Source organism: Acinonyx jubatus, chromosome C1 (genome assembly GCF_027475565.1).
Source record: "Acinonyx jubatus isolate Ajub_Pintada_27869175 chromosome C1, VMU_Ajub_asm_v1.0, whole genome shotgun sequence".
In the NCBI taxonomy this organism is placed as follows: Eukaryota; Metazoa; Chordata; class Mammalia; order Carnivora; family Felidae; genus Acinonyx; species Acinonyx jubatus.
In genome coordinates this window covers 80,667,655-80,693,125 of record NC_069381.1, presented here as the reverse complement: position 1 = coordinate 80,693,125, position 25,471 = coordinate 80,667,655, and the positions used below count along the sequence as shown (strand labels likewise).

At 37.5% G+C, this 25,471-nt stretch overlaps 1 pseudogene; it reads right to left on the bottom strand.

Moving 5' to 3' along the window:
* Positions 1–21,986: 21,986 nt before the first annotated feature.
* LOC106968138 (bifunctional 3'-phosphoadenosine 5'-phosphosulfate synthase 1-like) lies at positions 21,987–24,187 on the bottom strand (annotated as a pseudogene).
* Positions 24,188–25,471: the final 1,284 nt, after the last annotated feature.

Sequence of the window (25,471 nt, the reverse complement as noted above, 5' to 3'; positions counted from 1 at the left end):
TTTGCGTAGCAGCCTCAGTGATAAAGAAGATTGAATTTTTTGCCAGTGGGAACTCAAAGCATAAAATTTGTGCTAGAGAATTATAAGCAAATGTGACATTACTGCTGTGTTGTGGCTTACAAATTCTCACACATTACCACACCTGTACTCTGTAATAAGCAAGTTCAATCTTTGGTCCTGAATCAGAGACATTCTCAGCAGACTCATTTCTGGATTTACTTCTTATCTGTCTTCACCTTCCTGTGCCTATCTTGTTTTTGGCCATGTCCCCAGCATCTGGTACAGTGAATGCATACAGTAGACTCTTATGAATAAGGGTTAAATTGATGCATGAAAGTCCGTAAGATGTATCTTATTTGGGTGCATCAAATTTCTGTGTGCTTAGCACTCTTGACACCTTAGTGCATAAAACTCCCCTCTATTATTACTGGGAAAAATCTCCTTTATAATGTGGATATCTGGCTGTGAAGATGCTTATAGCAGTATTAGACATAACATGGAGACATTTCATATGTCTTTTGAACATTTACAAATTCATCTCCACGTGCTAATATTTTCCGGTACAATCCATGGCTTCATCTAGTTATTACTCAACCACAGAAGCAGCAGTCTATTGATGCTAGAGGAGAAGCAGGATGCTTTGGACTTCCTGAGAGATCTGTGTCTGTATAGGTTTGATATATAATGTATTTTTGTTCTATATGGACAATTTAAAAGATTTTCAAGAATAATTTTTGGTTATTGAAATTTTGCCCTTATTTGGCTCTAGAAACTAGTCCCTTAGGAAGACACTTTGCCATTTTATATGTATCTTTCTCAAATGGCATAAGTATTGTTCATTAAATTAAAAAAAATATGAATTTGGGGGCACCTGGGTGGCTCAGTCAGTTGAGTGTCTGACTTTGGCTCAGGTCATAATCTCATGGTTTGTGAGCTCCAGCCCTGCGTCGGGCTTGCTGCTGTCAGCACAGAGCCCACTTTGGATCCTTTGTCTCCCTCTTTTTTCCCTCCCCTGTCATGCTTTCTGTCTCAAAAATGGATAATTTTTTTTAATGTAAAGTTTTCCAGCTCTAACCAGATGTTACTGTAATCACAAAAGATGCCATAGGAGTTCAAAGACCAAAGGAAGTTCTGCATCTTTAAGGAAAGGCATGTAGGATATTTAAGGGCTATTAAAATGACAGGCTAGGGAAGCAAAAGAAAGAAAAAAGATCAATGCAGATTTGACAAATTTTTCTGGCTTCAGACCTCTGTCCTTTTGGCTTGGTGCCTCATGTAGTTCATTCCATTCTCTAGGAACATTCCCTATTAAAAAGAATGTTAATATTTTCTAATAAATAACCCTCCCATATAAGACTGTAGGACCTCAATTTGCTTCCTCAAGTCTCCCCCACTTATTTCTGGAACTGTTCTCATTACTTTAATAAACCCATAAGTATCTGATGTCTCCTCAATTTAAATCTGTAGCCAAGACCTCTCTCCTGACCTCTAGAATTTTTATCCAATTGCTTGCCTGACAAATCCGCTAGATTTTTAATAGGGCATGAAATTAATAGTCCATTGCACCCCGACCCCAAACACACACCAGTTCTTAGTTCTCTCCTTTTCAACAGTCATTTCTCTAAGTGTTGTTTTAGCCAGAGACCATGCAGTGTTTTCTAATTCTGCTCTCTTCTTCACCCTGATATCCAACGTGTCAGAAAATCCTGTCCATTACACCTGCAAAAATACATTCCAAGTCAGCCACATTTCCCCCCTTTTCCATTGTTACTCTCTTTGTCTGAGCACCCACCATTATTTGCCCAAAACACTGCAATAGCCTCTAACTGGTCTCTCTGCTGCCCCCTTCCCTCCACCTTCCACTCTCTGCAGAGCAGCCATAATGAAGCTTTAAAAATAAAATTAAGATCATGTCAATTCCTAGCAAAAACCTCCAATACCTTCCCATTACACACAGAATAAAGTCCAAACTGCTGAACAGGTTCTAAAAGTTCTTACACCACTCAATGCCTGTTTATCTCCATGAATCATCTCCTACCCTTCTCACTGCTTACTATGGTTTCCACAATGACCTTCTTTCAAGACTCTGCAATACCAAGCTCATTACTCTCTTGACACCTTTGCACCAGCTATTCACTCTACTTGGAATGTTCTCCCAGGATCTTACATGGATGATTCTTTTATGTTTTCAGGTCTCAGTGCAAGTGATATTGCCTCAATAAAACCTAACCTTATCTCCAACTCTCTATCATATCAGTCCATCTTGTTTTTTCATTGCATTTATTGATACCTGCAATGGCCTTTTCCTTTTGTTGTGGATTTATTTGTTATCTGTCTTCACCTTCCTGTGCCTATCTTGTTTTCAGCCATTTCCTCAGCATCTGGTATAGTGAATGCATACAGTAGACTCTCATGAATAAGGATTAAATTAATGCATGAAAGTCCCTAAGGTGTATCTTATTTGGGTTCATCAATACATTAAAAAATTTTTTTTAAATGTTTATTTATTTTTGAGAGAGAGAGACAGAGACAGAGACAGAGACAGATCATGAGCAAGGGAGAAGGAGGAGAGAGAGAGAGGAAGACACAGAATCCAAAACTGGCTCCAGGCTCTGCACTGTCAGCACAGAGCTCAATGCGGGGCTCAGACTCACAAACCGTGAGATCATGACCCGAGCTGAAGTCGGACGCTAAACTGACTGAGCCACCCAGGTGCCTCAATAAATTTTTTAAACTATTTTGTGGCAATCACCACTTTTCTCTTGCTTTAGTCTCCTTCAGGGATATCTTGGCTAAAAACTCTTCTTGTCCTATAGCTACATGGGATGGGTTTTTGCAGCCCATCTCTTCTTTCCTTCTGCCCCCTACCCCTTACCACAGAGAGGCAGGCAATGGACACTTCTAGCTTTCTAGAGTTAGGTGCACAAATCCATTTAGGCCATGGAGCTATTTCCATACAACCTTAGGGAAAATCATGGCTATGATCAAACAATCTGTGAGTCACAATTTTAGTAGCCCACAGAACTATCAATGAAATAGAATTTTGTCCTTTTTGCAACCTTCATTCCCAAGGAATTAGACAGGAGTTTAGGGTGGTGATGGATCAGGGGGGAAATCTGAGAAAGAGATCCAGTACTGTGTATACAACATCGTCTTTCACAAAACTGGATCTGGTCAGTGTCTGGGCTTGATGCTTGTAAGGCACCTGGCTCCTCAGACTTTTCCACAGAGCTTTTCCCTCCAAGCTGCCAGCCTTGCTAGATATAGCTTGATACCACCATAAACAGCTTAAGCTCTAGCTGTTACCTCCAGTTCCATGCCAAAGTACTATAACCCTGACACAAGACTGACTACCCATGCTTAAGGAGTTAGATAAGATTTCATGAAGGAGAGGATGCTTTAGCTTGTTCCAACGGATTAGTTGGAGAATCTGAAGTAGGGAAGTAAAGAATTTAAAAGAGGGAAGTAAAGGCCGAGGAAATGGCATGGGGAAAGGCATAGAATGTGATTATCAGGGACTTAAGGGAAATTCAGTAGGTTAAGAGTGTAAACAGAGGAGGTAGAATGGAAAGAGATGGGCTGCTTAGGGAAGTTAACATCTGATTGGGAAGGCCTTTTGGCCCATTCTGAGGAACTTAGGTTTTAAGAGATAAGTGATTATTATCGAATAAATATTTGAGCAGGGGATTGAAGTAATAAAAAATGAAAATAACTCTTGTAGGAGCATATACAACAAAGTGGCATGGGAGTGGGAGAGACTTCTGGTAAAGAGATCAGAGAAGGGTTGGGCTGGAGTCATGCAAGAGAAGATTTAAGACTGGACTAAAAGGATAGCAATGATTGTGGTGGGAAAAGAAAAAGAAGGGTTTGATTTAATGCACATTACAAAAGTAGAATAGAGCTGACCAGAGATCTGAAGAATCAAGAAAAAGAGTTTCAAAAGTAATTACTCAAATTTGTTCTTAGAAAACTGAGGGAATTATGATGGCCTCAATCAAGATCAATCAATCCAAGAAGAGAAAGAACAGAAAAGGAGGAAGAAAAGGTTTCTCAGGCTGCAATAATATGGCCCAGAAGAAAAATCTTATGTCACACATACAGTATTTAAGGCTGGAGCTGTAGTCCTAGTGGGATTGGGAGACCTGCCGCCCGTTGATATTGTTGATGGAACTGAGGGGTAATATGACAGATGTGGCATATTAACAGTTTGTACTAAGGATTTTGATCCATATTGAAAAGGTAAGTGATCCTCAAAGAATCACTGATCCTTGTCTGACATTTACCCATTCTTTCTAGCTTCTATTAGCAGTCTGTTGGCATTCCCACACTGAAACATACAGACCTCTTTGCCTTTTTAGTCTCATTGCACAAACACCAAATCACTGTCTGTATTCTGGGAAGCAGAAACAAATGATTTGGTTTTTGATGAAAAAAAATTTTTTTTAACGTTTATTCATTTTTTGAGATAGAGCATGAGTGGTGGAGGGGCAGAGAGAGAGGAAGACAGAATCCGAAGCAAGCTCTAGGCTCTGTACTGAGGGCACAGAGCCCTTCACCAGGCTCGAACTCAAGGAACATGAGATCATGACCTGAGCGGAAGTCAGGTGCCCAACCCACTCAGCCACCCAGGCACCCCTGTTTTTTGATTTTTAAAATTTGTTGTTTTTGAAGCAGGGAGGGGTTAGAATACAGAACCAGAAGTCAAAGAGTTTTGGTTCTTGTCCTGATTCCTCAAGTTAGGTAGCTTTTCTTCCTCCCTTACTTACTTTCTTCCTTTTCCCCTTCCTTTTTTAAACTTTGGTTTCCTCATCTGTACATGGTGATGGGTGGTGATGGTAGCAGTAAAGTTTTGGCTGCCTTGCAGGAATCAAATGTAGTGATCAAGAGGGATGGCAGTTATAAAGGTTCAACAAAACTCTGTTGGCTTGTTATTCACTTAATGCACAGTAGCAGTGAGTATTATCCAATAGAATTACCTGGTGTGTTGTGCAGGATGCTTCATGATGCCTGGATGTGGGATGCCACATTTCCATCCCAGTCAATTCTTTGTAAAATAAGAGAGTCATTGAGAGCAGAGACCATGGAGCACATTGACCCAAGTACAAGCCCCAGGTCAGCCATTCACTGGTGGTAAGATCATAGACAAGTTACTGGAACTTTAAACCTATTTCAAAATTATTATAAATAAAAGGGAGAGAGTAATGCTTCCTTTGCAAAGTTGATATGATAAAACAGATGATTCCAGTTTACTTCACCATACTTGTGTATAAAAAATGTTTTTTTAAATGAAAAATCTCCGAGCAGCCATTCACCAAGATGGTGAGACAGTCATCATTTATATTTGTTCTTCCTTGCCTCTAGTCAGAGATAAATATTGCCTTAGAGTTTCAGTCATATTTTGTGGCTGGAAAGAAGAAAAGTCTTAACTCTACAACCCACTGTGGTTGATCAGTGTGGATGATCATTATCCAGGGCCACATGATCCACTCAATTATGAGAGGTGCTGTTATCTCTGTGTCAAGTTTAGGTGTGAGTGTCTTTGCTAAGGTTGGAAGCTTAGGCCTTCAGTGATTCTAGGTAATATATAAACCATTACTTCTAAGGTCCTGAGAGAGAGAGCTAATAAGCATATAATACCTTTTTTGAGAAAGCTAAAACTGAGTTGGGTATGGATTTTACTATTTGCAAAATCAGCTGAAATCTCCATCCCCTTCCCAGGCTTGGGGGATCTTCCCCTTCCTCAGGTTCACAATGTTTGGTTTGACCTCTATCCCTCCATGCTTCTTCCACTCAACCTTGGGCATTTGTCACATAATTTTTCCTCAGAAGGTCTTTACAAACAATGCTGCTATTTCTTTCCTAGGTGAATGGTAAAGAGTGTGTTTATTGCAGTTAATGCTGCCATACTAAATCCCTGTTTTATGCATGTAAATCACTTATCATACTGCTTGGCATAGGATAAGTGCTCCATTAATGACAGCTATGATAGATATCATTTGTCTCTCCTGAACCACACTCTAGCCTCCTCAAACTCTACAGTCCTGCTGTATCCCAAGAGACTGACACAGAGCACAAGCCATTCGCTCCCATACTCTCTGGTTCCTGGATAGATTCTGCTAATAGAAGAGAATAGAGAGGGGGAAGAGAGTTAGATTGAGGTATTTATTCCCCTGGCTCCTCCTTGCTCTCTAGAAGTCCACAGCTCCTTCCAGGTGGCCCATGCTTCATAGCTTTTTCTCTCCTGCCCTTGCCTCTTCATGCCTTAGGCATGGTAACAGTTCCCACTGTTACTAGCTTCATAGTACTGCCCCATCCTTTGATGCTTTTGTTCACCAATACCTTTGCTTTGGTAAATAGCTCCACCCTCATTCTTCCTAAGAGTATCCTGATTTATTCAAGCACTGGGTTCTCAAGTTCTTCATGAATCACTTCCCAAACCTAGAGGGACAAATGTTGAAGATGGCCATAATTTTATTCTTATATTAGCAAATGACATGGACATGTATGGATGTGCTAGCCAATGAAATAGAAGAGGAAGTCTCTTGGAAGCACTATGAAAAGTGGTGGGGTTTTTTGCCCTTAAACAGGGATGCTTAATAAAAGCTTGTGTTTTTATCTTTGAATCTTGTTATGTAAGGATGTGATACTTGGAGCCATTGAAGCCATCTAGCGACCTTGAGCAAAATCCAAGAGAATCATAAAGAAACCTGAGATTTTTGAGTTGCCGAATTAAGTCTAGAACTGTCTACTGCCAAAATTTTGTTATGTGATATAATTAATTTTCAGTGATTTAATAACTTCATTTGGAGTCTTGTTATTTGTAGCCAAAAAATCTTGACTAATTAGTCTCAATCACTATACTTAGTTGCTTACTTTTAGTGCAAAGAGTATTGCTGATAGAAAAATAATTTTCCAAATGTTCAGTAGCTGCTGTGCTTTTCCTATTTCACTATATGTTTTAAAGTTAAGAACATAAAATAATAAAAGAACACTTAAATCTGTTTAAGGTAAAGCAGTATACATTTCTGTCTCTTCTGGGAGTGGCACACTTCTGAAATGAATGTGATAGAAAGTGAGAAAATATATAATTTCAACAAATATTGAGAACAAACAACCAAATAACATCTGTAAGTTTAAAGAAAAAATGCCACCATGCTTTTCAATTTTACTGTGGATATTATGGAGTCTGAAAAGAAAAGCTATTTACTTACAGGTTAAATGAAAAATGAGCAACTTTGAAGACTCAGGGAACCCCAAGTAAAGTTTGTTTTACCAATGACTAATTTATATTTTTCCAACTTCTTAGAAAAGTGCCTACCCTATTATTAGCATGACATAATTATTGTTTAAAATATTTGCTGCATGAAAAGAGAGGTAGAAAACAGGATTAATAAGTTTTTATTCTCAGGTACAGGTAAGAAGTAAGGAAGTCATACAGTGGTATTTTCCTGGAAAGACCGTACATCTAATATGGATTGATTCATTTAGTTCACCTCAGTGACTCAAGTATCACAGAGTGTAAAGACCATAAGTCACATGACTCATCCCTTCCATGGTTTATTACCAGAAACTCTTACCAGCTGCCCAGAAATAACTACAGTTTTGTAAATCCCTCACCTTCTTTATGATTTCCTTCTTTCCAGTGCATTTTCTCCTATAGAGACAGAAAGCAAGGAAAAGACACCTAGGTGTGGGGAAATTGTATAGACATTTAAGTTCTGTCTGCTTTCTGTTTCCCTCCTTCTCCCCCTCCTCATCCCTTATTTTCAATTTTAGGTGCCAATTCAGGTACTGTTCTCCAACAGACCTAGGCTGGGGTGGGGAGCAGGGTAGGGACAGATGTTGGCTCTAAGAAATAGCCACCCCTTCTTCTATACCTCTGATATAAGATACTTATTGATACCAAAATAAAAACAAAGTACTACACATATTATCCAATTTTTCTGTGTAAATCCAAGAAGACATTATTATTGACTTGGTTCTATATCAAGTCAGGCAAGTTATCCACAAAAGGGCTGAAGATAATAAACTCTTTGGGGCATCCATATCCCATACAGCAATCATACCATTCCCTAGAGCCATGAAAGAATTCATTTACCTCACATAGGTGAGCCTTTCTCTTCCCCAGAGAGCATTTTGTTCATCTTAGCTCAATACAAGATCAGACCCATTGTCAGCAGTAACAGTTTGTACCACTTTTTTTTTCTATTGGGCTCAGAGTTAAAGCAACTCTGAGTGGAAAATAAATGGCAAAAGCTGTATCTCAATTTTCACACGGGGGCAGGAGGAGAGGAAAAGAGAGGGAGAGCCTTAGAAAGATTAAGACCTTCACCTGAAGTCATAGGTCCATCCATTCAGTGATAGCACAGGAAACTGAAGCCAGGTCTCGGAAAAACTAGTCCCCTGGAATTCCTAAAGTCTTCTGTTTTCTTATTTATTGCAGGTAAATGACAATCCTTGACTCGCTATAACTCACACAAAGACAGCAAAGAGCCTCTTGGCATTTGGAAAGAATTTTGTTTTTTGCTGAATTTGGAGACTGGCCTTGGCTGACTCTCTATTAATGTTAGAAAAAGTCAAAGAACATTATTTTTCTATTAAGGCAAAGGTTTCTACAACAGCTCTGAACTTTAGGACACCACATAGAGCTGAAGAAAGAAGTTGGAGTGACAGTGACACAGAAATGAATTGAAATTGCCACTGACAATAAAGCAGGAAGCAGTAAAGTCTTGTCCCTGAAATTTTTACAGCATTGCCAATGCTGGAGGGGACAGTAATTTAAGACAGTTATGGACCTAAGGAAAAAAAAAAGCAAAAAGAAAGCAATAATGTTGAAGTCAGACCCAGTCAGTATGGGATGGTTATTATTTGGTTTAAAACTGTTCAGGATGCATTTACAACTTTGGTAAAAGAGAAAGGCTGACCTTGAAGCAGTGAAAATTTGAAATGAGATTAGAGGTCCTTGTTCTTGGATTGCTGCTAAAGACAGGGGAGTCACATTAAAACAATGCTTGGCACTAAATAGACATGTGTGTATGCAATTCCATCCACTCAGGGTTTAGAATCAGCAGACTCTTGCATTTTAGGGATATGTTTGAAAAACTCTAAGAAGACAGAAGTGGTACTCTGAGAGCATAAATGCATACATTTCTGGTCTCACTGAGGGAGGTATCCTCTACTGCAGGGAACACCTTATTATACAGGAAGTTGGTTGTAGAATAAAGAAACAAGGCATCAAAACATCACATGTGCATCCAGGTCCTGACTCTCTCTCTTACCATCTGTGTTATCCTAGTCAAGTTATAGTCTTTATCTGATTTTCAACCGTGCCATCTATAATGTGGGATTATAATTACATTTAGTTTATAACATTAGGGAGCAAATAAAAGAAAGTGAGGATGTACTATATATCAAGCACCATATAAATGCTAAAAATTGTTCCCACTAGATTGGACCTATTTAAGAAAGAGAATGTACGTTTTTCCCCTTCTAAATATAATTGGGCATTTTTATGTAGGCATTTCATATCAGTTACTATCAGGGTCTTAGAACTGAAGGAAGAAAAATTGGAATCTTCCTAATTTCCATGTGAATACCTTGGCTATTCAGTTCTTTCCTGGGCTCTCTAGAGAGCCAGGTCAGAGAGGGTGGCAAAGTGAGTAGGGCATGTAGGCTAATGACATGTAGGCTTAGTGTCTCAGGTATGCAAAAATTCAAGAACTATGATACAGTTCAAGGTCTGAAAAACTAATTTTGGCTCAAACCACAACTCAGCCCAATTTATATAGTGTTACTATATTATGCATTTATTGTGTGATGTGAGCATATTTTAATATGTTGATGTTATGTCTATTATGCGCCTAGGATCTTAGATCTCAAAAGGGCCCGGTGGAGATGGTAAGGAAAGACTTGTTCACGAGGGTGAAACCAGCATTTGGGAGTTAAGTTAGCAAGGAGAACAGGAGAAAATGTTCAGCTGGACCAATAATCCCAGATGGTGTGCACGTGTGTGTATGTGTGTGTGGTGAAGGATGAAGTGAGCAGGCATCTTTCAGCAGTAACCGGGGAATATTTATTTGTTTGTTTGTATTTTATTTTGAATTTTAAATTCAAGTTAGTTAATATACAGTATAGTATTGGTTTCAGGAGTAAAACCCGGTGATTCATCACTTACATATAACACCCAGTGCTTATCCCAACAAGTGCCCTCCTTCATGCCCATCACCCATTTAGCCCATCCCCCCACGCAACGCCCCTCCAGCAACCCTCAGTTTATTCTCTGTATTTAAGAGTCTCTTAGGGTTTGCCTCCCTCTCTGCTTTTGTCTTATTTTTCCTTAACTGGGGAACATTTAAAAAATTCATATAATTCTGTCTCTTATTCTAGAACATAAGGTAAGGCATGTGAAGTGACGTTTCAGGCTGTGACAATTTTTCCTCCTCAGTGTATCCTCAGTTCCAGCAAAGGTGATAGCACATATTGGGCACTCAGTAAATACTGAACAAATAAGTGAATGAGTGGTCTAAATCAAGGAGTGCCCAGTGGTGCCAGAGCAGACAGGGGAGAATGATGTCAGAGTGTCCTGAAGCAGGCATTATGCAGTGACTGTCTTGGATTTCACCCTGACTGAGATGAGGCAGCAGGAGAAATTGAGTTTTTGAAGGAGTTCCTAAGTAATAAGAACAACATCATGGGGCACCTGGATGGCTCAGTCTGTTGAGCGTCTGACTTCAGTTCAGGTCATGATCTCATTGTTTGTGAGTTCAAGCCCCCCATCGGGCTCACTGCTGTCAGCACAGAGCCTGCTTTGGATCCTCTGTCCTTTTCTCTCTCTGCACCTCCCCCTGCTCATGCTCCGTCTCTCAAAAATAAAAATAAACATTTAAAATAATAATAATAACATCATCAACAACGATATTATAAGTTTATTGTTTGCCAGATGTTACAGCAGAACATTTCATTACATTCCTTATTACATTTCATTATCATATTAGCTTTGTAATGTAGGCACTATTACCATAGCCATTTTATGGGAAAAAAAACTTAAGTTAGTTGCCTAAGGTCACAGCATTTGACAGAACTGAGACTTAAACTCAGGTTGGTGAGACTTCAGAACTGAGAGCTCTTACCACCTGCAATGTAGGAACCGTCAAGGGATCCAGCAAGAGGAAAACAGCCCCAACCAGAGACAGCTCAGATGGAATCCTGGTTATTAAGGCAGAGAACTGATCTGAAGACTGGTAACAGAAATCCCTTTCCTTGAACAGGAGGTTAAGGTGGAGATGAAGTTATAGGAGCAAGAAAGGAGCTGGGTTCTTGAACTGGGACACTGGACCCAGGTTGTGCTTGGTTCCAAAGCTCAGACTGGTGGTCCTAGTTAGAGAACAGAGCTACTGGTCACCAGTTATAAAGAAAGAGGAGCACTGGATCTTACAGTCAGCACACACATGCTCATTCAAGTTGTGAACATTCTCCACCATAATTGAATCTGTCTTTTCCAGGTCTAGTCCCCTCTCTCTCTCCTTACAGTTGTCTTTAAAAAAAAATTTTTTTAGTGTTTATTTATTTTTGAGAGAGAGAGAGAAAGGGGCAGAGAGAGAGGGAGACACAGAATCTGAAACAGGCTCCAGGCTCCTACCTGTCAGCACAGAGCCCGACTCGGGGCTCGAGCTTGTAAATTGTGAGATCATGACTTCAGCTGAAGTTGGATGGTTAAGTGACTGAGTCACCCAGGTGCCCCATACAGAGGAGTCTTTAAAGCCAGATCAGTGGTTCTCAGCTGTAACTGCTCATTAGAAACACCTGAGGAGCTCATGAACCTATCCATGTGTGGGCTTTACTTCACACCAATAAAGTCATTCCCTGGAGATGAAGTCTGGCATTACCATTTCTTAGAAGTTCCCACAGTCGATTTTAATGTGCAACCAAGGCTGAGACCCAGTGATGTAGATCAACGTTTTTGGTTAACTATTATTAATGTAAATTGGCTTATAGTTCTTAGATGGCATGTGGGCATGTTATTTGCACATTTCTTTATACTTTTAAATATTTTTGAGTTATAAAGATATAGTCATAACAGGAAATTTGTAAAATGTAAAAATATAAGAAAATTGGAATAACCAATGATAATTAACATTCATTTTAATAACATGTACTAAATTGAATTTTAAATTCAATTTAATAGAAGGAAAACAAGTGAAATGCAAGATTTGCTGAACTGCAAATAGATGTTTCTTCAAAAGAAAAGATACTTATCATTTCCTGACAATGTAATAGAAACCTGAAAGACTCAGAGTACAATAGCTAAAGGTGCTAGCTAAAAGCTTTTTGGAATGCAAAGAAGAGTGTCCAAGAAGGCAAAAGAAAATTGCCAGAGATAAAAAATGAGAAGAGAGCTGAAAGACGTGTCTACAGGCTAGTGTTAATTCTAAGGTTGGGTGGAAATGGCCCAACTGCTAATGGAGAAAAGGTTCTAGGTCTGTGCAAGAGGGAGTTTTGGAACGGAGACCCCTAATAAAGAAAGGTACATGAAAGCCTTTAGCCTCGGTGAAAAGGTAAGTTAGGAAGAAAAAAATAAAAGTAAGTTATCTAAACTTGCTTGGGGTCAAGGTAGAAGAAAGTTCTTTTCTGAGAATTTGTATCTCTGACCCAATGTATTGAACACACTTTATGTGCCTTCTCAAATTTGGTTGGCCTTTCACATCTTTGGAGCCCTCAGCTGCTTCATCATGGAGACCCCCAGCTGTTGTTTCTGTTGAATTAGCTGCAGTTGCCACCATCTTATCTGTTAGCATCTGTAATGGTTTCTATGTTTTCTAGGGGAGCTGCAGCAGTTCTGGAGACGAGGTCAAACCCAAGTGCACTCAAGGAGACAGTCTGGCTCCTCCAACCACTTATGGATTCAAATAAAGCACCTGGATGCATTGCTAGGGAAATTCAAGTTAAAAATGATCATAATTTGACTGTTGGTTTGGCAATAACTCTGGCAAACCTGGTAAAGGCAAAGAACAAATCCCTTATAAGAAGAGCCCATAGCCCAAATTTTGTAGGGTTCCCATAGATAAACCTATTTATGATAAGATGTAAATTCACAATTCAAAAATAACAGGCAACACACACACACACACACACACACACACACACACATAAGTAAGCCAACAAAAAGCATGAATAGTGAGGAAGAAAATGAAAAAGAAAACCCAGCTGATATATCCTTCCAGAGCTCCACATGAGAATATCAAATGGTAAATATAAAATAAAAATTTGAGTCCCACCCCCAGAAGCATATTCTAAGGGAAGAATTCAAATACAGATAGTTTATAGAGTAGATGGTCCCAGAATATACCAGTAGGATATTGAGAAAATAGATAGAAAAGGGGAAAAAGTCAGTAGACAAAGTTACTAAACCAGTTTCTATTTCAGGCAACTGGATCCCACTGTCCCCGTGAACTCTGCTAAAAAGGATAGAACATATCTCAGTGTTATCCCAAACGAGAGACAAGGAAGCTGATTTAGACATTGACATCTCATCCATCATTGGATGAAGGATGCTTCTGGGAACATTAACTCTTCCAGCCTTTGGATTTGCCTTGTGTATGGGTTGAGTATGCTCCTGGGGTCAGGAAAAATTAATCAGGCAGAGAGCTGAAGGCATCCAGTAATAGACTTTGGCTTATAGAGGTGAATGAAAAGGGTTATGAGCAGGGATATCAGAATTTGACTGCTCAGACTGTTTAAAGAAATAAGGGCTGCAATAAAAATATTTTTAAAAATCACGGTACTATTAGTAAAATAAATGATCAGCAAGATTTTAAAGTAAACTGAACAGAACTTTGGGGGAAAAAATCCAGATATCAAAGTCTGAGTGGATGAGTAACATAAAGTAGAGATGGCTAAAGAGATTTAGTGAAATCAAGTAAATATAAAAATATTATACAAAATGCAATGCAAAGCAACTAAATGATAGAAAATATAAAAATATAAAAGAGGTTAAGAAATATTAAGTTGAGGGTGAAAAGGTTTAAAATATACTTAAATAGAATCTAAAATAAATGAATAGAGAAAATGGATTAGAGGAAATATTCAAAAAGATAATAGATGAGAATTTTCCAGAATTATTAAAAGATATAAAACTTCAGAGCTGAGAATCCTCCAAAAATCTTGAACATATTCCAGAAAATGTAGAACACTGGAGACAAACAGCAGACATTACAAGTAATTTGAGAGGGGAAAAAAAACCCCCAAAACTAGAGTGGATTTCTCAAGAATGATAAAGGACAGAAGTATACTGCCTTTAAAATGTTTGAGGAACTTACTATTGACCTAAATTGAATTTCCCACTAAATTATTATTCAAAAAAAAAAAAAAAAGAATAAAATCAAGATGTCTTCAGACAACCAAAAATGAGAGCTTTCCACCAGCAGAGTTTATCATACCTCACCAAAGTCATTCCCGAAAGACTTCAAGAAGATGAGGACACCAGAAGGAAGGGTTCTTAGATCAGAGGTTAAGAAACTAGCGCTTACAGGCCAAATCTGGCCTGCAGCCTGAATTTATAAGGCCAGAGAGGTAAGAATGTTGTTTTTTTTTAAAGACTTTATAAGTTTTAGGTTTACAGAAAAACTGAGTGTTAATACAGAGTTCCCATATATACTCTTCCCCACCTTCACACTAGTTCCCTCTATTATTTACATCTTGCATTAGTTAAGTTACATTTGTTAAGACTGACAAACCAAACTTGATACATGATGTACACACACATATATAAACACACATACACATAAAAGTATGAGTGTATGTACACATACACACGAGTTGGCACACACATATGCACGCATATACATAAGTGTATACCCATATGTATACAAATGCACACACACATTACATTGGTAGGTCTTCTTGGAAAATTGACCCCTTTATCATTATATTTATTATGTCCCTGTTTATGCTTGGTATAGTGGTTTCTTTTGACGGCGGAGCTTTGCTATGAAGAGCAGAATGCTCTGAGTATATTTCAAAATGGTGACTTTTCCTTCTGCCTTCCCTAAACAGGAGGGGATTTTTCTCTTATCTGGGCTACTGGAAGTAGAACTCATAGAAGCGTAGGGGGCCTCCCTAAGACTGGGCTTCTAGGAGTTTTAACTCCTGAGCTAGTCCACACTCAGCTTTCAGTAACTTAAAATTTTTTTTTCTTAATGTTTATTTATTTTTGACAGAGAGAGAGACAGAGCATGAGCAGGGGAGGGGCAAAGAGAGAGGGAGACACAGAATCCAAAGCAGGCTCCAGGCTCTGAGCTGTCAGCACAGAGCCCCACGCGGGGCTCAAACTTCCAGACCATGAGATCATGATTTGAGCTGAAGTCAGATGCTCAACCAACTGAGCCACCCAGGTGCCCCAGCCTTCAGAAACTTAAAATTACCACTTCTGTTCCCAGCAGTTATTTGCTCCAGCTCCTGATAAGTTGTATAGCATTGTATGAAGCCACTAACATATGGGATTTATTACAAAAGCTAGTTTTACCCTACATAGTACATACATGTTTTTCAAGCTATTGGTAGATGGAAAATGAAAGTAAAATGCATAGTCAATTCAAAAGCAAGCCGGAAAGGAGAAAAGAAAAAGAAGAAAAGAAAAAGCAGGATAAATATAAAGTTGTAGAACTCAAAATGTATTAGTAATCACAATAAATGTCAATAGAGTAAACATGCAAGCCAAAATACAAATATTCTCAAGTTTGGCGGAATAACAAAACACACCTTAAATGGTTATCCCATAAAAGTGGAAAGTTAAAGGATAAATATAGTAGGCAAATACTTAACAAAATAATTTGGTAATATGGCTATGTAAATATGTAAATATAGCTATGTAAGTTTATCTCTCCTTGTTAGACAAAATTGACTTCAAAGTAAAAATGTTTTTTGGAGTAAAAAATATTTAATTTAATTAAATATTATAATATTTACTGATAGAAGGTTCAATTCTCATAGATTAAAAAAATCTAAATTTACAAGCACCTAAAAGCATAACCTTTATATATGAATATACATTTATATATGTAATATACTTTTTCATATATATAACAAAAGCCATAAAACTGTAAAGTAAAATTAATAGATTAATATGCATAATAGGCAGTTTTAACTCATGCATAGTACTTAATAGAGAATGCAGACAAAACACTAGTAAGGATATGGAGGGTTTGAAAAACAAAATTAGCAAGTCTGATGTACTGGGCACATATGCAGCTCTATATCCAACAGTTAGAGAATGTATCATAGAACTTTTCCTAGAACTGACCACATTCTACACTATTAAGCAGCTATTGAAAAAATAAAAGTCAAATAATTGTTGTTAAACACGTGATTTTTTTCTGTTAAAATATATCTAATTTAGAAATCACTAAAAATGCTGATTTAAAAATTGATTTGGAAATTATAATAAAAGACACTTCCAAATAATCTTTGGTTCTAAATACAAATAACAGTGGACATTAGACAATATTTAGGACTGACAATTGATGAAAATATTACATTCTAAAATTTAAGGGATGTAGGTAAAGCAATACTTAAAATAATTTTTTAACATCCTATTATTTGCAAAGTTTGAAAGTTGATAATCTAAGTTTCAAATTAAAGGAGTTATAAAAAGGATAGCAGAATAAACTTACAGTAAATTTAAATAATGAAACTAATGATACGAGGAGAAATTAATTAAATAGGAAAAAAAGATAAAATAAAGAGGATTCACAAAGCCACTCACTTGTTGAAAAGTCTAATAAAATAGACACTCTATGGCAAGACTGAGCAAGAAACGAGAGAGACAGAGACAGAGAGAATCCATTAAAAAAGAACATTAGCAGTGAAAAGAGTAGTGTCATAACCCCAGAAACATAAGTTTTTTTTTAAGAAGATTTATATGCAATTTTAAGTCATTAAATTTGAAAACTTAAGACAAATGTTCATTTTTCTAGAGAAATATAACTAGCCAATAGTAATTCAAGAAGAAATTTAAAACCTGACTAATCCTTAATTGTTAAAAAAAATGAATTGATGATTAAAATCTAAGTCTCACCTTCCCCACGCCCATCAACTGGCTATCTGAGCCAGTAAAATAGGACAAAAGTCTAATCAAAATCTCAGATGATTTTTTTTTCTTTTTTTGTTTTACCTCTATGGAACTTGACAAGATGATCATAAAATATATGGAAGTGCAAAGGACTAAAGTAGCCAAGACAACTTTGAAGAAGTACAATATAAGGAGACCTCCTTACCATATACAAATATTTATTACAAACTATAAACAATATAAAGCTATGAACAATGAAAGCACTGTGCATTGTTCTAGGAAAGATTAATAGACCAATGGAACTGAACAGAGACTTGAAATAGATCAATGCACAGATGGAACCCTGATATTTAGCAGAGGGTGCACTGTCTACCAGTGAAGGATGGGTTATTGATTAAAGAGTATTCAGACCTTTGGTTATCAATATAAGGAAAAAAATTGAGAAGCTCTGTCTCTAACCAAACACCAAAAGTAATTCTGTATGGATTAAAGATCTAATTATGATAGCAATAGTTTAGAATGTTTTGGAGGAATTCTAAGAGACTATATTTATGACTTCAGAATAAAAGGTGTAAATTTAGTCCATTTTTTTATTTGGTAATATGAACTGAAACATTACGATTGTCTAAAATTTTTACTAATGTAATAATTTTGTTTAGTTTTTTCCTGAACTGGTTTTTCTATGTTATGTATACAGAGCCTTTGTGGATCACATTTATTCTTCCCTTGGGTAAAATACTATTGTTCAAAGAATCAATAACATTTCATAGCCCAAGCCAAATAATTTTAAAACTGAATTTAAATACGTGGAATTCTTCAAACTTCAGATATTATATATTTTTTTCTCTAGGGGAAAATGAACATTCAGCTAATAGGGGGAAAGGGGTTGTAGCATTTAGTTTTAACTTTTTTTTAATGTTATGTTTATTTTTGAGAGAGAGAGAGAGACAGAGCACAAGCAGGGGAGGGGCAAAGAGAGGAGCAGACACAGAATCTGAAGCAGGCTCCAGGCTCTGAGCTGTCAGCACAGAGCTCAATGCAGGGCTTGAACTTGTGAACTGCGAGATCATGACCTGAGCTGAAGTAGAACGCTCAATTGACTGAGCCACTGACGTGCCCCTAGTTTTAACTTTCAAAAGAATAATTAAATTTGTGTTTTAAATGAGATTATTTAAAAAAATAAAACTCATTGAATAAATCATAAAAATGATTAATTAAAATATATTTACATCAAATTCTAGATTTGGGATAAAATATTACACATTTATAGTAATGTACATTACTCTTAATCCTCTTTATGTAGGACCTCATTATAAATACAAAACTGAAGACTGGCAAATAATGTTTGTTATACATACTTTTGATAACAAAAACATGGTGATTGTATATTTTAAATGTTTCAATGACAAATCAGACTATAATATGATTTGAAAGTCAAACCTATTTATATATATATAAATATATACATACATATTTTTATATATATATATAAACTATATATAATAGGTTTTACAAACATGGGATTTTCTGTTCATTTGACTGCATACAGGAGGCAGGTATAAATACTTTGTACATTTGAAGAGAGAAGAGTAAAATAAGGGTGTAATTCATAACTGTATTCCTTTCCTTATATTTGTTATTTTATTTAGAGAAAGAGTGCAAGTGTGTGTGTGTGTGTAAGCGAAGGAGGGGCAGAGAGAGGAGAGAGAGAATCTTACCTAGGCTCCATGCCCAGTGCAGAACCTGACTTGGGGCCTGATCCCAAGACCCTGGGATCATGACCTAACCCCAAATCAAGAGTGGGACGCTCAACTAACTGAGCCACCCAGGTTCTCCTTTTCTCTTATATTTTGAATAACAAAGCAATTTCATTAATGTACTTATTTGGAGGCAGCTTTAAATATTCTAATTTTAAAATGCAAAAACTATAAATCTTTTCATAGACTAATAAGATACATCACCATATTTTCATTAATATTTTTGTGTGGCTGTCTTAGGAACACTATTCCCTTAAAATACCTGCAGGATATTGGCTACATAAAGAAAGGCAAGCAACTTTAAGTGTTATTTTTTCATGCTGGAATAGAAACTGTTTGTAGCATGCAACACCATAGTTTTTCTTTTTTGAATAATATTTGTGCTTCTGAGTGACCCTTACTAATATATGCAAGGAATTTGAATGAAAGATGGGAATAGATGATATATTCAGTGCACTGACTTTGCATGTAACACTTATCACTACAATTCAAGCCTTGGCTCCATCGTGCAATACAGAGACACAAAATACTATTTTTCTTTTCCTTCCTCCCTCTCTTCCTCCCTTCCTCCCTTCCTCCCTCCCTCCCTCCCTCCCTCCCTCCCTCCCTCCCTTCCTTCCTTCCTTCCTTCCTTCATTCCTTCCCTTCTTTCCTTCTTTCTTTTTTTTGCCTGGAAGGCTTTATTGTGATGTTAACTTTTTCATTGATTCAAAGGTGAAAATAATCTAAAGTAACTTTCGAGATCTCTGGTCTACATAGAATGATGCCATGTATAGAATAGTGCCTTGAAACCATTTTGCAGATTATTTTTTATTGTCTTCCTGGCATCTATTTTACCCCTCTCCCACTTGGGTTGTTTGTTTGTTTTTTATAACCAAGAGTATTTTTATATTTGGGGAGGAAGTTTGCTCCCTCCATTTTCTCAGCCTTGAATTTTGGGTGAGACTGATTGCCTGCTCTGCTTTGGAGATGGATCTTTGCTGTCTAAAACCCCATCGGGGAGACTACTGCAACCTTGTCACAGTGATTGTATCAGAGAAGGACATGAGTTCCAATTCAGATCAGTGAAAGGACCTGATTCCCAGGACATATACAGCAGCTACTGTAAGAGACTCCAACTTTCCTGAGTGTTTTCTTTTGAGGATATGACATCTGGAATTGATGCAAACATTTTGCTGAAATTACCAGAAGAATTAGGAACTCCCAGATGGCTACCAGGGCAGCGTGGGGAAATAGCAAACAGAGAAGCAGAATAGAGAGGGTATGAGAAAGAAGGTCCTGGAAGATCTCATCTGAGGTGTAAGATCAAGACTCATTTTGACTTTTCTGTTACATAAGTCAATATCCCCTTTATTGTTCAAGTTATTTTGAATTTAGGGCTTTGTTTTTTGGTCACGTTACTGAAACATTTCTATCACAAATGCTACATGGGTATTTTGATTTGGAGACTAAATGGAGACAAATATCTTAATTCTATTCAAAGATTCTTTGTTTTCAAGGAACAGAAAGATACAAATTAGAGAATGGGAATTATTGGAAAGATTTGTGGAGATGAAACCCAACAGCTAGGAAAAAGAAAATCTTTTCACCTTACTTAATGGTACCTCAAGTCTCTCTTTTTATGATATTAATGTGAGATATTACATTAATTGATTTTGATTTTAAAACTTTTCATTCTTAGGATATATCCTACCTGGTTACAGTGTATAATTCTTTTTATTTATTGCTGTATATAGTTTGCTAGTACAGTAAAACCTTGGTTTGCAAGCATAATTCATTCTGTAAACATGTTTGTAATCTAAAGCACTTGTATATCAAAGCCAATTTCCCCATAAGAAATAAGAGAAACTCAGATTACAATACTGGGTTTATTTTATATTATAGAATAATATAAAATAATAAAGAAAATACCAAATATAAAGAAAAATAAACAAATTAACCTGCACTTACCTTTGAAAACCTTCGTGGCTGGTGTGAGGAGACAAGAGAGAGGAGGGTTATTGTGTACGATGATTTTCACTGTCACTAACAGATGTTGACTACAGTACAGTATTTATATACTCTTGTCATATACTGCACTTAATGTAACTGTCAATAGGTAGCACAGGAAAGGGTCTACATCTGTAGGCAGCCTGACCTAGAATGAAGCAAAGCATTCCTAAGCTTACTCTTATATGGAAAAGCAGGGGACTGTCCATAGGCGCTTTGAAGTGACAAAAAATACACTAGTGCCAGTTGTGGGCACCTTCCAACATTCTGAAAAATCACTGATTTCTGCCAAACACTGCAGCCTGAGACCAAGGATCTGAGCATGGGAGATGATTACCCCCAATGAGAGGGAGAGAGAGAAGGCGGGGGGAACCACTGGCTCAGATGCGATTATGTGACATTCAGTGTCATGTACTACTTATATTGCAAGACATGTCTCATTTATCAAGTTAAAATTTATTAGAAATGTTTGCTCATCTTGTGGAACACTCACAGAACAAGTTACTCACAATCTAAGGTTTTACTGAATTTTGTTGAGGATTTTGCATCTATATTAATAGAGGATGTTGATTTTGTTTTCTTTCTCCCTCCTTCTCTTCTTTCCTTTCTTCTTTTCTTTTTTAAGAAGCTAAATAATTTAATTTTATAGTTCATTCAGGGCTTACTACTGATCATAAGGGTACTTTAGATTATAACAGCTGAGAGAGAAATAAGGAAGAAAGAAAGCAGTTTATATTTTTAATGCAGAAAAATAATTGTTAGAGATGTTTTATAAAATTTAACAAACAAGGTCTAGCCAAATTTACTGTTCAGTGGATTTTTTTTCTGTTTTCAAGGGATGAAGAGAGAGATTCAATGTATATATTATTGGTTACTGCTTGAAAAAAATCATGAGGTAGAAGCATAAATATAATATAAAAGATAATATTTTAAAATTGTATTATAGGAATATTAGCTATAATAAGTGGGAAAGATATATTAAAACCAGTAGTGTGTTACACTGGTCCAGAAAGAACTCATAAGGCAGACAAAAACTAATATTAGTTAAGGAAAATGGTCTGTTTTTAGGAAGTGCATCCAGAGAGATGTTACCTCAAAGAAAAGCCAACAGTAACTGTGTGGTCCCCTGTTGTTACTCAGTGAAGTATCAAGGGTAGAGTGACTGGGTTAACAGCTCAAGCTTTCTCCAAAGATTTGTAGTATTGCATCAGTACAGTCTAAGTCTTGGGAGCCATGAAACCTTCAGGAGGTTTCTGGCCTTCCCTGGCAAGTTTGCCCATTCAAGCTCCTGAAATAAATTCAAAGTCTTCATGGTGTTCAGGGTCATAGTAGTCCAAACACTTCTTTTTCTTGTTGTAGGCTGCAACTCAGAAGGGAACTCTTTCCAAGGTCATTAGGCCAGGAGTCATTGTCAGCACTTTGGTGCTATGAGTTGTCTCATAAAGATTCTTCCCTGTTTCTGAATGAGATATGTCAGCAGGCTCTTGTCCAACAATGTTAAACTTGTCTCCTGCAACCATCCATGCTCTGCAATGCCACTGGATTCCAGGTGGCTCAGGACACATTGTGGGAGGTGGGAAGATGGCCACTACTGTTGTTTCAGGATATGGAACTCCTTCCTCCAGCACTGAATGATGCTGCTTCATACACATCAAAGGAGCATCATTGTCCTTTGTCCAGGCACCAAGAGGGTGAAGTAGAAGGACAGAGTGCCTGTAGCCACTCTCTGGAAGTTGCTTGTAGGTATCCTGCATTAATAAAGCATGTCCATTGCATGAAGTTAGATTCAACCTAGCAGACACTGGGTTGCATAATTGAAATGCAATGACAGCATCAGCATTCAAAAAAATTTAACATCTACTATAGCCCAATAGGAGTAAAACTATGTTAATCAAGACCATCATCCCAATAAAGTCAGTTCAAGACCTGACAATCTCCAATCAACCAATCTCCTTGTTCCATAACCATCTTGATGTAGGGGTGGTTCTCCTATGTTGTTCCTCACTGTCTGGCACCACAGTCCTCCTTCCTGTGCTTAAGAAACTCTGGGTTGTGAAGAATAGTCATACAGCAGCCCTCCTATGTCAGAGCAAATGCAGACCAATCATCCAGCTTCTCTTTATCTTCATGACTTAGTTGTCAGAACTATAGGCACTGACAAGTTAATGATACCCCCCATCCATTTAAATGAAGGCACTGAAAGGACTCTCTCTCTCTCTCTCTCTCTCTCATGGAGGCATTCAGTAGGGTTGCCCAACCTTCTGCTAAAACCGGCACCCACTACATAACCATTTAATTAATTTTCAATACTGGTAATATTTCCACACATGTTTTTGCCAAATTAAGTTTATCGTCTGGCGTATACAGTTCTTTTACTTAGTGGCATCCACAGGTACAATATCCTGTTCCTGTAGAAGTTCCACAACTTGTTGGACACAGTCATTTATATCACAGGTGTCTGTTTTCAGCATCAATTAAGGGGCCTCTGTTTTTTTTATATTCAGAATTAATTCCAGTGAAGCTTTTAATTTCCCCAGCCCCGTGCTTTTTTGTAGAATCCTTTGACATTTCTGTGTAACAAACACACACAGGAGCATGAACAAACATTTCAAAAAAAAAAAAAAGGGTAAACCCTCATGAATTTGCCTTGCATTGTTGCATCCTTGAGTACTAGGCTATAGAAAACTTGTGACGCACAGTAAGCTAGCATCTGCAGTTCACCAACTTCTGTAGTGCATCGAACATTCTCTTCTCTGTCTTTGGACTAAAGCCAAGACTTCTAGTGAGAACTTAGCGAGCGTTATCACCGTAAGTGTCGCCACAGCATGGAATGCAACGGCAAACCAAATACTCCTCCAAAGCCATGTTCACCGTGTTCTTCCCGGCTCCACATAAGCCCGTCAGCCAAACTGCACAAGCATGGAAGGCACCTGTGGTCTCTCCCACCTGACCTCTCTTGTTCCTACGGACGTGGTGAGCTTGATCAGTGACATTAGTTGTTCTCTGAAACCCCATAATCACTCAGACATTCTTACACAGGGTCCCTGGCCCTGCAAGGCTGCAGAGAGCGGAGGAGCAGGGCGGGCAAGAAGGTGAGGAAGGGCGGGGCGAGAAGGCGGGGTGAGGTGGGGTCAGAAGGCGGGGCAGGGCAGGGCGAGAAGGCGGGGTCTCGTCGGATCTGGCGAGCCTGCGCAGAGGAAAGAAGACGTGCCCTCTCGGGGCTTCGATTGAGCAGCCAGTTTCCGCCTTGTGGTGCCTCGCTCACGGATAAAAAAGTATGTGTGCTGGTTTCGTTTTCTTGTGACATCGTTGGTTTTATATATCTGGATTTACAGAATGAGTTGGAAAATGTTGACTTCTGGGAAAAGTTTGTGAGGGATTGGTGTTAATTCATATTTAAATGTTTGCCAAAATTCGTCAGTGAAGTAGTCTGGTTCTGGACTTGGCTTTGTGGGAAGTTTTGAAATTACAATTACAAATTAGAGATCTCGAATTTTGTTTTGTTTTGAGTGAGTTTCAGTAATTGTTTCTAGGAATTTGCCCATTTCCTTTAAATTATCTAATTTGTTTGCATACAGTTATACTGTGGTACTTTTTATTTCTGTAAGTTTAGTAGTGGTACCATTTTTTAATCACTCATTTAAAGGTAATCATTATCATGCCTCATAGGGTAAACACTTCAAACTTGTCTTCTTAAACATTATGGCTTAAGGTTAAATGTTCTCTGAGTTTCAAACAAATGGAATCATATAGAATATATTCTTGTCTGGCTTGCTCAATTTTATGTTCGTAAAATTCATCCCTGAAACTGTGGTTTCTTCATTTCATTGATGTATACTATTCCATCGAGTGACTATGCCACAATTTATTTAGGTACATTTGGTTATTTTCAGTTTTTGGAATATTATAAAAAATCACTGCCGTTAATGTTCTTGAACGTGTGTTGTTGCACACAAGCATGCAGTTATGTTGGGTTACACATAGGAATGATCTGCCAGGACATAGGGTTTGTGTCTGCTCAGCTTTAGTTGATAAAGCCAAAGAATTTTCAATGTGGTTATTATATCAGCTGAGACTCCCATTAGCAGTATTTTCCATCAAACTGTCTCCTTGCCAAAACTTTGTATTGTTATTAAACAAAAAAAACTTTAGACTTGCTAGTTTGGGTACATTGTTACCACATTATGGTTTTAATTTGCATTTATCAGAGCAAAGTTGAGCTTCTTTTTGTATTATTTGTCATTTAGGTTGCCTCTTCTGAAAAGTGCCTGTTAGGTCTCCTGCCTATTTTTCCATTGGGTTATCTATTTTTTCCTTAGATTTGTAGGAGTTTTAACATATTCAGATAAGAGTCCTTCATTGGCTGTGTTTTGAAAATGTTTTCTTCCATGGTATAAATTTTGTTTTTTCTATTTATGTTTTCTCTTGGTGAACAAAATCCTAATATTAATGTAGTTCGATATTTGATGTTTTGGTTAGTGCTTCTTGGTGACTTGGTTAAAAATATATCTCCCTACGTCTAGCTCCTGGTGATGTTATATTGTAGATATTTAGGTCAACAGCTCACCTAGAATCAATTTTGGTGTATACGGTTTGAGTTAGGGGTCAAGTTTTATTTTTCTCCGTATGGATGTTTAATTAATGAAGCATGATTGAGAAA